At 40.5% G+C, this 16,974-nt stretch overlaps 1 long non-coding RNA gene across 4 annotated transcripts in view; it reads right to left on the reverse strand.

Moving 5' to 3' along the window:
• Positions 1-171: 171 nt before the first annotated feature.
• LOC112650939 (uncharacterized) overlaps positions 172-16,974 on the reverse strand; it is a 115,626-nt gene continuing 98,823 nt past the window's right edge. For 2 of the 4 annotated variants that reach the window (XR_004805706.2, XR_003130527.3), the window contains 2 exons: positions 705-803; positions 172-376 (listed from right to left, as the gene is read on the reverse strand). This is a non-coding gene — a long non-coding RNA (uncharacterized LOC112650939). Of the gene's footprint in view, positions 377-704; positions 804-1,102; positions 1,161-16,974 lie in introns of all 4 variants that reach the window. The other 2 variants (XR_007402819.1, XR_007402818.1) reach the window with 2 other exon arrangements.

Here is a 16,974-nt window from a genome sequence, read left to right on the forward strand (position 1 = left end):
AAAATAGGCAGTCTTTTCCAGTTAGCTAAACATTTCTCACAAAGTAAATTAGAGAGTAAAACTCCATAGTCTAAAGGTATAACCAAAGCTTTCCACTGTGATCATTGTTCCATTGTCTTATAGGTATGCCCTGAAGTATGTGCTGACTCCAGTAAAAATTGTAAATATCTATTTTCTTTTTTCAAGGATTTTATTTATTTGAGAGAGAGAGAGAGAGAGCACAAGGGTAAGGGCAGGCAGAGAGAGAGAGGCAGAAGTAGGCTCCCCACTGAACAGGGAGCCCAATGTGGGACTCGATCCCAGGACCTCAGGATCATGACCTGAGCTAAAGGCAGATGCTTCACCAACTGAGCCATCCAGGGACTCCAGTAGATACCTGTTTTCGAAATAAGAGAAAAGAAAATATTTTGGTTAAGAAATTATGTACAGCTGACCCTTGAATAACGTGGGGTTGTTAAGGGCCCCTGACCCCCCTCTAGGAGGCAGTCAAAAACCCACATAAAACTTTTCACTCCCTAAAATCTTAACTACTAACAGTTGTTGACTGTTGACTGGAAGCCTTACCAATAACATAAGCAGTTGATTAAAATACATTTTGTTTTGTATATGTATTATAATCTATATTCTTACAATCAAGCAAGCTAGAGAAGAGAAATGTTAACAACAAAATCATAAGGAAGAGAACATACATTTACAGTACTTACTGCATTGATGGGAAAAACATCCACGTGTAGGTGGGCCATGCAGGTCAAGCCCCAGCTGTTCAATGGTGGACTGTAACCCATACCCACTTTTTAAGGCTCCTGTTAGGGATGAAAACCAGCCTCATTTCCACTTTCACAACATTAAGAGAGTAAGAAAGTGAAAACTCACGGTGTTGTAAACGAGTAGTGAAAGTTAACTAAATCTATAATAAATCTCCCTCAATGACAAGGCCAAGAGAACTGGACAGAACACCTGTGAGCCCCCTCTGCTGTGCCCCACCCACCCCAAAATAAGTAGAAATGTTCCTTGGTCATTCCCATTGTCTGGGCCTTGAAGCAATCAGAAAATGGCTCCCAATCCTGCAAAGGTCCAAGGTTTGCCTAAGACATACAGTTACCTGCCAGTAATCCATTCCCTGTATCCAGCTGGAAACTCCCCAATTCCAGTAAACGGATCTGCAGAAAGTGGAAGGAATTGGCAGTGGCAGGATTGAGAGCTGTGATTTATGCAAGCAGGGGTGGCATGTGGGGCAATCCTAGAAACAAGAGCCTTAGCTGCCATGTTTATTGAGAACAGGGCCTTTCTATCATCCGATTCATTTATATTTGTAAAGAACCAAGTATTTTGTGACTTTTTTAAAGATTGTATTTATTTATTCATGAGAGACACAGAAAGAGAGGCAGAGACATAGGCAGAGGGAGAAGCAGGTTCCAGCCAGGGAGCCCAATTTGGGACTCCAGGATCATACCCTGAGCCAAAGGCAGATGCTCAACCACTGAGCCACCCAGGTATCCCAAGAGCCAAGTATTTTGGAAGAAGTGTCCACACCAGATGAAAGCAAATAGGCATCTAATAAAATGGACTGCCTACACAGCCATGTCCCCTGCCACCTCTGCCCCGGCCCCACCCTGGCCCTAACAGCATTCACTTCTCCCCTCATCTGCATGGTAACAATGACTTGATACTATATGAGTCCAGTTCATGGACCATCGCTGACTGGACCATGGGTGAAAAATAGTTGGGCCAATGAACTTCTTCCCTAGGCCAATTGGACTTGGGAATACAATTTCAGATCATCAGAAGGTCACAGAAGAGACATTCTTTGAGAGCTAATGACCGCTGTTTTACAGCTTCAGTAGCAGAATTGAGCATAGGAGGGGAGGCTAGCCCTGAAAGGAAAGGAGGAGGAAACGGGAGGGGAGGAGAGGAGGAGAAGGAGAGTGGGAGGAAGAGGGAGGAAGAGGAGGATGAAGAAGAAGAGGAGAAGGAGGACGGGTGATGGAAGGCAAAGGCAAGAGCAGAGAGGAGACAAAAGCCCCAGTGACATTCTATCCCTGGCGCAATTGTTCCTGCTGCGCATTCGTTTCCAAGATACACTTTCGTATATTCACACTAATCTTTGTTTTACTCTAACTTAAGCCACCTACATGAATTTGTGCTGTGAATCCAGTACAATTCGAGGAAGAGGGCAGTGCTTGTTATAGAGAGAGAATTTAATTATTCTTTACACCACAACTTGCCGAAGTGCTACAAATAGACAAAGGAGCTTTAACCTACTCCAGAATATACAAATATTCTCATGTCACAAATTGTGGAATGCGCTGCTCACAGCTCTGCTCGCAGGGAGGATTGGCTCTCCGAGCTGTGTTCAAAGCCACCTTTGAATGTGGCTGTCATGTAGCTGCCAGCCATTTTCAGCTTTCACACACATACCACCCAGACTCCTTCATAAACCAAACGGGCTTTTTCCTCCTTCTGCCTCCACTTACACAGGACCTGCCATATGCCCATGGGAGTGGGCCCCAAAAGGGCTGGGGTGTGTTCCTGGTACAGGTGTCTAGGAGACCTGTTTTTTCAGCTTGCTCATGTCCTCTGGCCCTTTAGGGACTCTTCCAGATGTACTTTCCCATCTTGTGATCGCCTGCTACTAGGCTCGCCAGACTTTCTGACTCTGCTGATCCAACATAATGCAGCTCTCAATGAACAGTTCTAGATACAGTAGTCATTTGATGCCGCGTGATCAAGTTTTCAGTCTCCACCAGGGCTCAGTAACATGCCAGGAAGCGTCTCTAAAGTGACATAACTCTTTGCTACATGGCCCTGCTTCAAATTCCAGGGACTGTGTTAGTATTTTCTCACTGGGGCTTACCATGAAATTCACATTGAATCTTTCCCTACCATTAACACCCATAGTATCACAGGATCCGCTGGATCATATGACGCGAATGCCAGGGCCCTCAACCTTCCACAGAGCCCTTTCCTGGTGCAGTGCCAGCCAACGCCAACACCTTCTATGTCATGCAGTGTTAGAGAAGGAGCAACATTCCTGGTACTCTTGTGTCTCCTGGCAAGGGTACACCCCATCTCTTGCTCCTTGATGAAGTATTAAATTCATGTTCCAAGAAAGAACCGCTAAGTGAATGATGTTAGCTATCTAGTTTTACATTCTGGCCCCCCTTTTCATGCACCTGAGCTGGTAGGCAATACGTTGATAACTGGTGCAGAGATCTAGTGATATGATTTCAAGGAGATCTGTGGAGGTTATTCATCTCCCCAAATGTCTCCATATTGTGCAAAACATCTCTCATAGAGTGTGCCTTCTACTTCATGACCATGTCTATTGGGGCTTTCTTCAATGTAGATGATTCTGAAATCTGAATCTCTAGACTCGGTCTTGTCCAAGTTAACCCACTGGCCCTCAACTTTCTCTCCTGTCCTAGTTCTTTCCTCCAACCCTGTCCTGCTTCTCAGGATGGGAAAATCAAATGGAAGGCAGCATGGCATTTTGGAAACAGCAGCAGAATCCAAAACAGTCTTCACCAATGTAAGATTACATTTGAGGCTAGCTTGGAGGAAAGAATGAATTGAATATCTAGAACCAGAGTAAGGTAGGTCCAGGCAGCGGAAAGAAAAAAGGAAAGGTACAGGATGATGAGATGTGGCATGTGTTAGGAAGAGGAGTGATCCAGTGTGATCTGACAAGCCTTATAATTCTCCAGGTGGATCAGGGCGGGGGGGGGGGGCGGTATTTTTGTTGTATTTTTAAAAATATCTCAAAGCCATTTCAAGGAATACAAGCTAAGAGCCATAGAAAAATGGAATATTGTATTTTATATTTGGACTCATCACTGTAGGGAAAAGAAAAGATGGTTATTTCCCAGGTCATATATACAACATGTCAGTTAATAATTTCTCATTGGACATGCACCCTTTTTCTCAGTAGCCCCTCAATGTTGCTCCACATCAAATTCATTGATGACTATCACCTTAGTGCTTTTCCCACCACATTAATGACTCCAAACCTATAATTTTCTGGCTTTCACTTCTTTTTTAATTCTTTTTCTTCAGGTTCCGTCTTTCCCTAGTCAATTGCTTTCCATTTATCTTGATTAAACCTCACTCTATTGATTTTTGTCCTTTCTCAAACTTCTCAGAAACCTGCTGTATATTAATTCTGTTTTCTGTGGTATTAACTCTCCCTCCTGGCACCGGATTACGTTTAGGGAAGCTCTAAAATCCAACAACATTGGGTAACCTCCTTTTCAAATTTTGGATGCAATTTTTAATTCTAATAGGATGAGAAAATATATTTTACATTAGGAGGGGATTGTTCAAATAATTCACTCTTGCTTTACTGTAGAAAATTATAACACTAAAGAGGCATCTACTAAAAAGCTAAACTTTAATATATGCCTTCCTTTACAATCTTTACAAATGCCTTCTCCTTAAAATAAAGAGATAAGTGCATATCCCAATATCAAGGATACTGACTATTTTGAGCATTAAGATAATAAGCAGAATACAAATAATATATAATTACTTTTATTTTGCTGTGTATCAAATATTATGTATTCATTCATTCATTTAATTTTCATGAGAGTCCTAAGAATGCACACCTAAGTAATTTATTCAATGCGATGCAGCAAGGTGGGATTTGAACCCACATATTTCTGACTCCTCCTACTGTGATAGAATGCCCCACTTTTAATTTATTCATGCAACTTAATAACTTATTTTCTGAGAGTCTGCTATTTTCCACGCACACTGCTGGACACTGAAGATACAGTGATGAATAGATAATTTTCAGCTCTCATACATCTTGTCTGTGACTTAGACAAGTCTCTCTCTTAGGTTCATCTATATACATTACTGAACATAAAATGAAACCACTAGACAAAAAAAAAAAAGAAAGAAAAGAAAGAAAGAAAGAAAGAAAGAAAGAAAGAAAGAAAGAAAGAAAGAAAGAAACCACTAGACACGAGCTCCTTCAGTGGACCTCCCTGTACCTCAAAATGTGTTCATACCCGCCCATCTTTCCTTCTCTCCATTTCACTTCAGAGGGAGAAATGTCCATCCTATTCTCTTGGATCTACTGCCAGTGGCCAAAGCTGTGGTTTTGATCCCATGCACTTCCAACATTTCTGGAAACTGTTTTCCCTTAGTTATCACAAGACTCTCTCATCTTCAATCTCTCTCTCTCAACCAATTATTTCTTTTGGTCGAAATTCTCCAAAAAAATAATTGTTAATTTTTTTGGTCTTATTTCTTAAGCAACCACTTTCATTTTTGTCCTCAGCAATAACTTTAACAGCTTTTAGACTTGTTTTGACACTTTCGTGCATCCTATTCACTCTACAAACAAATGTGGTGTATCTTTTGCCTCCCCATTTTCCCACTTGAAGGTAAGAAGAAATAAATATTAAGTGCCCTAATCCCTCCCTCTACAGTATGATCCTTCTGAGGAATGTGTTTTGCTTGGCTCTGCAGGGTTTCCCTGGGAGATGTGGCTGTGGTCACACTTGGTGATGGCGTGCTATTTGCTGGCTGCATCCATCGCTGTCACATCTTGTTCCCCTACCAGCACACAGGTACTTCATCCACTCAGGTCCTCATCTCAGGTTTGCTCAGAGAACCCAAATTAAGAAAAGAGACCCTTTCAAACCAAGTCCTTTTTATTCTAATTCTTTACGCTCTTTCCAAATCTTTCTTCATATGTTCTCTGAAACTGTTTTGTTTTAAGCACTTCTCTTCTGGCTCCTGTGTGAACTTGTCTTGCTGCCTCTACCACCTTCTCCCTCTAAACCATCCCTTACACACTTTGAGTACAACCTTTCCTAAAATGTATACCTGCTCATGTCACTTCTCTGCTTAAAAACTTTTGAGGTCTTTTTTATTGTCCACAGAATGAAGTTAATGTCATTGATGTGGACTATTAAGCCCTTTTTAAATGCACACCAACCTACATTTTTGGTCTTATAACCTGCCATACTGCCCATGGTCCAGCCACATCAAATTAGTTATGCCTTCCCTAAACACGCATGATTTATTTTCATAACCCTTGTCTTTGCACACAGTTTCTTCTTCGTGGTGTGTCCCTCTTCTCTTTCCCTCTCTCCCTCACCTAGAAACACATTCATTCTTCAAGACTCCACCCAGATGCATCTAGAAAACATTCTTAGTTTTCCTAAACATGGCTATATTTCCAACGGGATGGTGTAGCACTCTGTTCAGATCTCTATCCCATGACCTACTTTCTATTGAAATTTGTGTTCACACATCTGTCTCTGTCACTAGCCGGTAAGTTCTCCCAGGTCGAGACCACCGTTTACCAATCTTGTTTCTGAATGCTAGCAACAATACCTAGCAATAAGTATCTGGATAAATGAATGAATGATAGAAACTACAGGGGCAGCCCTGGTGGCTTGGTGGTTTGGCACCATCTTTGGCCCAGGGTGTGATCCTGGAGACCCGGGATCAAGTCCCATGTCAGGTTCCCTGCATGGAGCCTGCTTCTCCCCCTGCCTGTGTCTCTGCCTCGCTCTCTCTCAATCTCTATCTGTCATGAATAAATAAATAAAATTAAAAAAAAAGAAAAGAAACTACAGTTAACTGATGTGAAAGGAAAGAAGCAAGTGGGATGACTCTAGACTTTTCACTCTCCAGTTTCCTCCACCCCCCTCCTCTACCAGAACCACCACATATAAACTATAATTACTGAAGTATATTTAATTTTAAAGCAAGTCTCAGGTACAGCATAATTTTTGAAACAAGAAGTCCGTTCCAGCCCTAATAATATCTCTCAGACTACCACTCCAACACATGAAAATCTTTTATTAAAGATACAAACCTTTCATTTCAACACTAAAGAAAAAAATGCTAAAGTTCAAATGACTTGGGAGTTAACATGTTTATGCAAATTAGTTTTATTGCTAAAGTAAATTGTATCAAATTTTGATATGAGTAGAGGACTAACAACCAAGAAGGCAATGAGTCTCTGAAGAAGTGGGGCTACTGGTGCCCTGAATCCATTCCTTTGTACTGAGACAAATGAAATTTATGCACAGAAGTGTTATATTGTGTATTTCCACGTGTTCTACTAAATTGCAGATTCTTTCTTCTTCTACCACCAAAATGTGTCTATCAATGTCCCATTTCCTGAGGACCCTGCTCTGAACTTCTCTAGGCCGGCAAATATATGACCTCTTTTATAGTATTTCATTTACCTCAATTAAATATTTACTGAGTGTTGATTATATGCTCAGCATAGAGGGATACTATATCTAATATTTCACAGTATATACAAGCCCAGTTTTTCCAACACTCTAAGTGGGCATTCATTGCCTCCAGGAAGAATTGTTACGGTCAAGCCAGTTTAAGAGAGCCAATGCCACTCTTCATATAATAAAAATGATTTGAAAGAATGTGTCATTTAACAGAGAGAATATTTCCCTTTCCTGTACCTTAACCCATCCTCTGTTCCTTTTTTTTTTTTTAAAGACTTTATTTATGTATTTTGTTGTGCCCAAGATTGCGAATCCGAGAAACCACCAAGGAGCCGACACCAATGCAAACACACGAGGGTTTATTTACAAGCTCAAGCTTGGGTCCAAGTATACTCCATACAGCAGAGCAGAGGCTTGGACCCCGAGACTAAGAAGCACAGCAGGGTTATAGGGGCCAGTGGCCAATGAGATTGTAACATACGCAGAAAGTTGCACAGTCATGTTGGTCCACACGCAGGTGGCCAATTGAATTACGATTTACCTTATAGTGACCATTTGAACTAGCCTATTATTCTGGTTAGAATTGGCGCACAGGTTTGGCGGGCAAAAGAGGGGTTCTCATTCCTTGGCTGGTTAAAGGTCAGAGGTCCCGCATTCCTAAGTGTGCTGGTTTCTGATAAGGGTGTGCTTAATAGCTAAACTCGGGTGAGGGAGTGCCTTAAACTACAGGCAGGTGGTGTGGGGGGTTTTACATGAGATGGCAGGGGTAGCACAAAATGGAGTTAGTCCTGCTCTGCTTGTCCAGGGGTAGGGGATTTTTGTTAGATTTCCTGGGTCCCACATTTCCCCCTTTTTCAGAGGATCCTTTGCAGGACCCAATCATGGGTCCTGGGCCCCTGTTGACAAAGGCAATGGTCTTAATTTTTCTCGGCCTCCACATATTTAAGAGAGAGAGAAAGTGAGTGAGATTGAGGAAGAGAGCATGAGAGAGGGAGGGGCGGAGGGAGAGGGAAAAGCAGAGTTCCCAGCAGGGAGCCCAACTCAGGGTTGGATCCTGGGGACTCCAGGATCATGACCTGAGCAGAAAGCAGATGTTAATCAATAGAGCCACCCAGGCATTCCACCCACTCTCCTCTCCTTAGACCTCAAAGCTTCTGTACTGAGGATGAGGGAAAAGTAACTGAAGACCCAAATAAGTATAAATATTCAAGAGAAGAAGGCTTGAAAGAAAGAAAATCCCCCTGTTCTCAACAACCCCCATCCACATACATGCAGTCCTGTAGTGTTAAGATTGTTAGAGAAATATAGCAGCATGGCCAGAGCCAGCCTCCAGGGCGTCCCCTGACCTAGTGTGGAGTAGAAAATCAAACAAATTTTCCTGAGTCCCAGGGAAGATCAAGGAATTATCAGACGTTGAACCACACTGAGAATGTCCTGAACTCTGCATGACATAGCTACAACCTGTGTGGTCTGATGAGATGGGACAGAGCCAGCCTGCACAGGTAATAACCAGTTTTCACACTCATCAATCGCCCAAGATCTGTGGGCCACCTCAGGAATGGGGATGCCCAGAATTGAGGACATCTTTAATTATCTGAGGTCAAATTTTTACCAAACAGAAGAATGAAGGCAAAGATAAAGAACTTTGATTTATAGCAAATGAAAGATACATTTCTTGTAAAACTGAAGTTGTGATCTAGCATTTATGCCAATACGTCAGCACTTACCTAAAGCAGTGAATGACTCTAAAAACAGAGTGAATTATAGGGTGCCTTCCTTAAAAAGAGTCTATGGAAGGAGAATGGACTTTAGACCCAGACTTTAGACCCAGCTTGCATGTCCCTAGCTAGGGCTATGTGTTTATATTGCCTGGCTCGCTTTTGTCAGCTATAGAATGAAAATAATGTTTTAGAATTAAACGAGGGGTGGAAGTTAAAATCCTGGATACATGTTATGAGCTCAGTAGATGCTATTTCCTTTATTTCTACAAAAACTATTTTTTCTTTTTTTTCTATTTTTTCTTAATTTAGAGGCCATATTTATATAAAAGAAAGAATAATCATGCCAAGATATAATGACTCAATCCTCTAATTACTTAGAAAGCATGACTGCGGACTTCTGTTACAGTAGGAAGAAGGTGACATTCTGCTGAATGTGTAGCGACAACTTTTTCCCTCCTACCAAATTCCACAATGCTGATTTCACCTGCTCCTAGATTTCTTAGATGTTTGGATCAGAGTTTAACCTAAGTGAACTCTGGTTGTAGTGGCCACACAGAGCTCATCTGTAAACTTGAGGTATTGTCTGATCACAATATAATAGAAGGAAGCTTTTTTTTTTAAGATTTTATTTATTTATTCTTGAGAAACACAGGGAGAAGCAGAGGGAGAAACAGAGGGAGAAGCAGAGGGAGAAACAGAGGGAGAAGCAGAGGGAGAAGCAGGCTCCCTATGGGGGGCCCAATGCCAAACTCCATCCCAGGACCCTGGGATGACGCCCTGAGCCAAAGGCAGATGCTCAACCACTGAGCCATCCAGGTGCCCCAGAAGGAAGCTTTTTTATTTTTGCTCACAGTGGTAAGATTTTGTGCAACTGAATTTGAATCGTAAAGTCCATTTCAAGCACACCCTCTTTAAGCACTGGTCTCTGCAGATGAAAGGAGTAAAATGAGGTTTCTAATTTACAGTGAGTGTTATGATGCACAAGGTAGCCATAGCTTTCGGGGAAGGAAAGTGAGGACTTGACACAGCAATTTAGAATTTTTATAGTTAGTATCATTTTCTTGTTAGTGGGTCCATTGACAATCATAATATCAGGGCATAAAAGTTGGTGTTAACTTTACTTTGCTATTCCCAAATTTTCACCTTATTTTTTTTCTAGTTCAAACAATCATTGACAATTATAGCTGAAGTGGATTGTAGAGATCAGTCAACCCACAGACAGCAGTGTGGCAGTTTCTAGGCAGAAGTTCATGTACAGGTGGTTTAATTTTCTCTCCTCAAAATGTTTCCTCCTCCTTTTCTTCTTTTTTCTTTCTTCCTTCCTTCCTTTGTTTTTTTTTTTTTTTGTTACTGTTCATTTCTATTTTTCTCTTTTTTAATATCAAAGTATGACTTAGATATAGGAAAGTGCCAAAAGCTTAAGTTTTTTAAAGATTTTATTTATTCATGAGAGACAGACAGAGAGAGAGAGAGAGAGAGAGAGAGAGAGAGGCAAAGACACAGGCAGAGGGAGAAGCAGGCTCCATGCAACGAGCCGAAATGGGACTTGATCCCAGGACCCCAGGATCATGCCCCAGGCCGAAGACAAGCACTAAACCGCTGAGCCACTCCCACATTTCAATCAAAATACTGAACATTTTTACAGTTTCTTGTAGCCCTCTTATAATCAAAACAATCCAAAATAGCCACTATTCTGATATCTGTACCCACAGATTAATTTTTGTTTGCTTAATTTTAAATCTTGCATAGACGGAATCCTATTGTATGCCATCTTTTGTGTGCATGAATACAGCTGCTATGAATAATCTTGTACATGTCTGTTGGCAGACATGTGCATCCATTTATGTGTATTTATCCAGGAATTAAATTACTAGGTCACAAGTCATAAATATTTTATATATATGCTTACATCTGCCAGTTTTCTGAAATGATTGAATTGATTTATATATTCAGCAGCAATGTATGAGTTCTAGGTGCTCCACATCCTCACCAATACTTGGTAAAATGTTTTCAATGAATTTTAATTTGAATTTATCTAAGGTCTATGTGAATCTTCCTCAGTCTGTATGCCTCCCCCTGTTTCCCATCCAGACTTTAAGTTCAAGGCCCTTGAAGGCCGTTAGCCAAATAACAACTAATCTCATCCAATTCCTCATTTACCAGATGAAGAAAACTGGCCCCAGTAAGTCTACCTCGGTAACCCTGCATCATATAATTAGTAACAAATTTTGAATTAGATCTCAGATTGACTGGACTTCTAGCCCAAGCCTCTTTCCACTGCATGGCACTGCCACCCACTGCTACTCAGTCCCCCTTTTGACTCTTATCCCCAATTGCTAAATCCTCTTTCAGATAATTTTATGAAAGAAAAGGCACTTTTGATGATGGGCCTCGCTTGGCACCATATTGTTGGCCTGTATCACAACACTTTCTCTTGCTTCTCTTCTTGAACAATAAATGGAAAGCATAACTTCAATTATGTTTCAGAGAAGGTAGCATGCAGTAGTTAAAAAAAAAAGACTGGAATAGGAATCATCAGTTGACCACCTGCTAGATTTTACAATCATATTGAAGGAAAGAAGAGCCTACTAATAATGGAAATAGGTCTTTCTTATCCTGCCTCCAGGGCTCTATTACCACATTCACAAAATCTTTAGGGAAAAAGGGTAGTGGCTTACTGGCAAGTATTTCTTCCTCATCCCCACCTAATTCATATGGTATAAACACTCTCCTAAAAGCAGAGAGGGATATAAACAAAGTTATATGAAGAAACATGATGTGATTTGAATTAGGCAAAGACTATTAAAGAAGTTTGAAAAGTAACCAAAGACACTGACAATGTCTATTGTTTTCCTCAGTTTCTTTACATATGAAACGAGGAGTTAGCTGAATTATTTTTAAGATTGCCATTGGCTTGGTAGTTCTGTGAATGGATTAACCATAAACATAATTTATATGATGGAGGGAAAACATAAAGCAAGACCAGGGTTTATTTATGAGGATCTTGCTTGAGAAACAGACTTAATTATGTAAACTGGAGACAAGTGTCATCTGATGAGCTGGCATTTCCATTAATTGGTCATTGACATGAACTTGTCTTATTATTATGTCATCATCCATCATTCTCCTTCTCCCGCCTCACCTGCCTTCCAACTGTATTTGATTAAACAAATTTACGTTTAGTATTTGACAAAGAAATACTTTCTTTTCTTATACAGTCACACTGTATCAAAGTGATATATTCCTTACTGGTTTATCTGAGAAATATGTGATCAATTATTATGCTGTACAAGAGCAAAAATCTGAAAGCAATAAATCTATCTCAAATGAACAATATAAAATTGTATTTATAGAACCTGAAATGAAATTAACATTAGTCATCTTTTCACCAAATGATCTGAAGCATACTTCTTGTTCCAGAATGATCTGAAGCAATAGAATAAAAACTCAGAACTTTTGGGATTTCTCATGTCTAAAAAATAAATAAATAAAATAAATAAGGCCTGTGAAAAAGCTAGATTAAAATTACCAGGGAGTGTTTTGATTTGTTTTGACAGTTTGGGAACTCCAGTGATAAGACATTCAGTACCTCACTTAGGAATCACCTTTTCCCCTTGTCATACAAGGATTCATGTTTTCTTTAATTAGAAATTGATTAGAAGCCTAATAAAGCTTGATGAGTGGTTACACTAAAAATCCCTTTGCAAAAGGCTGAACTCTATCTACTTGCACAATTTCTTTCCTTGTGCTCACTCCATGTCCTCAATCCATGTCTGAAAAGAGGTTGGAGAGAAATTCAACTTATTTTTCTTTGTATAGTTTCTCACTAAATTTTTAATTACTTAGGAGCTGTTCTAATGGGTAGGTCAGAGTAACCGAAAAAGTGTAAATAATCTTTTTTTGTACAGAGTGAGATGAATAAATTTAAAGATTTGCTTGAAGTTTCTAGAGATTTGCAGAAGCAAAGATTTGCAGGAGGAGCACAGGCTTCGTTGAGAGAAATACTTTAGTTTACACCAACAGGAAGTGGTTTGTGATTCACTAAGACCAAAATCTCTAACTGTCCCCTTAAGGACAAATATATGCCTATTTGAGTCAGAAATGCAGATTCTGTGAGTCAGTAAAACAGTATAAATATCTGGGACTCCAGGATGGCTCAGCAGTTTAGTGTCTGCCTTTGGCGCAGGGCGTGATCCCGGAGTCCCGGGATCAAGTCCCACATTGGGCTCCCTGCATGGAGCCTGCTTCTCCCTCTGCCTGTGTTTCTACCTCTCTCTCTCTCTCTCTCTCTCTCTCTCTCTGCATCTCTCATGAATAAATAAATAAATAATTTTAAAAACAGTATAAAAATCTTTCAACAAAAGCTATTGAGTAAAGTTCAAAGTCTAGTAGCTCCACATGGCGGTGTAAATGATGGCCCTGGGTCACATTTTCCTCATAGTCAGGCTCAGGACTTACCAAGTGTGTATTTTGACGGAGATACAGAAAGAGGGTTACAGGTAAAACTTCTGTGGTGATGGGTAAGCAAGAGATCTTACTATTCTTTACCAGAGAAATAAAAAATTCTGTGGAAAAATAGATCAGTGAAAAAAGTCTGACCTAGAAGTAAAGCAAGCAAAGCACACTTAAAGCAAAAACAGGGTACAGAGAAATGCCCTGGCTGGCAGGTTCTGTTTGGGCCCAATAAGGAACACGCTCAGCATCAGGTACCACCAGGGCAGTTACCTGAGCGAGAGTGCAACAGGGTAACACACAGGGATGTGGGGTCATGCCTAGGTGTAAGAGCAAGTGAGTAGAGACAACAGGCAGGAGTGTGGTCACCAACAAGCATGGTGAAGCTGAGTCGGGCAAGAAATGGCTCAGTGGGGATCAGAGGGACCATAGTCAAGGAAGTAAGAACAGCAAAAGATACCTGAGAAGATATCAGAATCCTGTCTTCCCACGGATTCTTATTGTTCCTGTTGTTCAGTGTGGTGGTTGATTTATCCGAGGAAATGACAGGGTCATTCTTCCCTACTAGAAGGATCTGAGGCCTAGAGGAGGGGTTTTATTTTCATCTAAATAAACTTTTTCTAGGTCTATACTGGATACTAGTCACCCTAGCCAGTCTGGAGCTATACCCAAGAAGCCAGTGGAAGCAGAATCCTTTGGATATCCTAAAACTTCCATTGTTCACTTCTTCCCTAAAACAAGAGTCCCAATGTAATAGCTATGCTCTTACCCAAGATTCTCATATAAGCCAGAAAAAAAAAAAAAAATCCAAAGAGTCATATAGACTCCATGCTCAGCACAGAGTTTGCTTGAGATTCTCTCTCCCTCTCCTGCTCTTGCTCTCTCTCTCTCTGTAAAATAAAAAATAAATATATCTTCAAAGAGTCATAGAAGCTGGATATAGCAAAATAGGCAGCTCTAGGGAAAACAAAAATAACCAGTTGACTACTGCTCGTCAATTTGAGTGGAAAACTGAACCTGGATCCAGGATGGAATCTCAGTGAAACTAGAAAAAGTGAAAACATTTCTTATATGCCTCAGGGAAAAGTAAAGGCTGCGAGGCCATGTACAGGCCAGGTTTGGGAGGCAGACCAGGAGTGTTGGCTATAAATTTCAGTGATTGCACACCTGAAAGAATTTATATTTTTAAAAATCTTCAGGTATGGCAGTTTCTGTTTCAAAATATCCTTCCTAACCACAGTGAAGGGATTAGGGAAGAAAAGAACTAATTTATCTGAATTTTTAAAGCAGTATTTAAACTGGATATTTTTAGGTTAAAAAAAAAAAAAACTATACTCAAACACTCTAACCTTTGTTTAGAAACTTCGTTTCTTACAGGGACACGGTTGGCAATTTTGAGTCTACTTAAGTATATTCTAGTGTTGAACAGATAAGCAAATAGTTTATAGATAATGAAAGCCAGGCTTCACACTGTTGAAGTTTTGAATAGAGAAAGGAAACGACTAGAATGAATTGTGCACTGGTGGATTAAGATTGGAGGTATTAGCATGAACTCATGGTCTTTAGATGACAGAGAGAGAGAGAGACAGAGAGAGACAAGATCTTTTTATGTGCATAGTTGGTATTGATTCGTGATTGCCTACTGCTGTCTGCTGGGAGCACCAGAAGCAATAACACCCAGGAGAAATAAACACTTTTTAGCACCACATCTTGGTTTAAATACATGATTCTCCAGTAAAAAAGAAACATTTAGAGCAGTGGTTAATTCCAGGGCTGGAGCAGGGAAAACTCAAGATGAGCTTGGAGAATCCTGAGAGGTTGTAAAGTGAGGAATTACTCCAAAACGAATAGGGGTTTCAACATGCTGAAACCACCACCCAAAGAGCTCTGAATAGCCCAACTGGGATGTTTTAAGATGAATGAATGAATGAATGAATGAGTGAATGAGATTATAACCCATGAAATAAAATAAGTACCAATTAGTAAATGTGGGAGACAAAATAGCTCTTATTCACAGCAGAATTATTTTTAATAAACATGGAAAGAGTGAGGAAGTAGACAATTACAACAGCACAGTAATAAGCAGGCAGGCAAGATCCAGCCATGGATGCTAAAATTAGTGGGCGAAATCTTGAGAAACTGTAATTTCTCAAACTATCCCCCCAAGATATTTATTAATTAAAAACGCAAACTACTAACGTCAGAGGGGAGAAGCCAGCAGATGCCACCTTCACTTGTGATAAGACAGAGTCTTCACGCACTCCCTGGGAAGGGCACAACACTTCTGTGACACTCTTGCCAAAATAAGCATAATCTCAGTCTCCTCCGGGGAAAACATCAGACCAGGGGAAGTTAAGGCACTTTTATAAAACAACAGTCATCTTCAAACGTGTCCTTGTCATGAAAGAAAAGACAGTAATTGTCCAAGATTCTGGGAGACTTAGGAGACATGACAAGTTGCAGTGTGGACGTGTGCATCGGATACTAGAACAAAGACAAGCTTTAGGGGAAAAGCTGGTGAAATCCAGATAAAGTCTGTAGTTTACATCATAGTATTGTGCCAAGGTGAATGTCTTGGTGTTGGTAACTGTATGACGGTTACATTGTGTTGACTAACACTGGATGCAATTGGGTGAAAGGTAGAGAGAAGCTCTTCGTACCGTTTTTGTAACTTTTATGTAAATCTAAAATTATTTCAAAATAGAGAGTTAAAAACTATTTTTACTTAATTATGTCTGCTGTCTTCTCACTGCATTTTGGATTGAATTGCATTGAAATGATTTAAACTCCAAGAATCAAAGACCAAGGAGGGAATGATGGGAGGAGAAAAAATAAGATGACCAATTCTCCAGAACTGAAGCTACTGAGGAGGACCCCAGGGGTGGTGTCAGGCAGTGTCAGGGGATGGGGACCCAGCTTCAGCCTAAATTATAATCTGCCTTCTCCAGCCATATTTCGTGGACTATGGAGCTGTGTCCTCCAGAAGAAAACTGACATTAGGGACTGAGGAGAGTCTGGAGAAGAATTTACTTAAGGCAGCATTTCTCAAACTTTAGTTACTTTGCATATCATTGTCACGATTCTTATTAATCCTTATGCCTCCCGAAAGATTGCTTGCTGGATGATTTTTATGACATTGGCCTTGAAATGACTCACTTTTTAAACTTGCTCTTATCTCTGTGCTACCTAAAATCATCGTGGGGCTCCTGGGTAGTGCAGCTAGCCGAGCATCTGACTCCTAGTTTCAGCACAGGTTGTGATCTCAGGGTCATGAGATCAAGCCCCGCATGGAGTTCCTCACTCAACCTGGTGTCTGCTTGAGATTCTCTCTCCCTCTCCTTCTGCCCTCCTACTTACTCTCTCTCTCAATAAATAAATATTTATTTTAAAAATCATCTTGCATGTCACCAGTGGCTCACAAACTATAATAGAGAGGCAACTGAGTCTTAGAGGTTGTGAAGGAAAGCTACCAGAAATGCAGAAGCTAAGGGGACCCTTTTCCATACAACACATCACACACACACACACACACACACACACACACACACCACTGTCTCTCCCTAAGCAGAGGGAAACATGGAAGAGGAGCCAGG

This window comes from Canis lupus, chromosome 16 (genome assembly GCF_003254725.2).
Source record: "Canis lupus dingo isolate Sandy chromosome 16, ASM325472v2, whole genome shotgun sequence".
NCBI classification, from domain to species: Eukaryota; Metazoa; Chordata; class Mammalia; order Carnivora; family Canidae; genus Canis; species Canis lupus.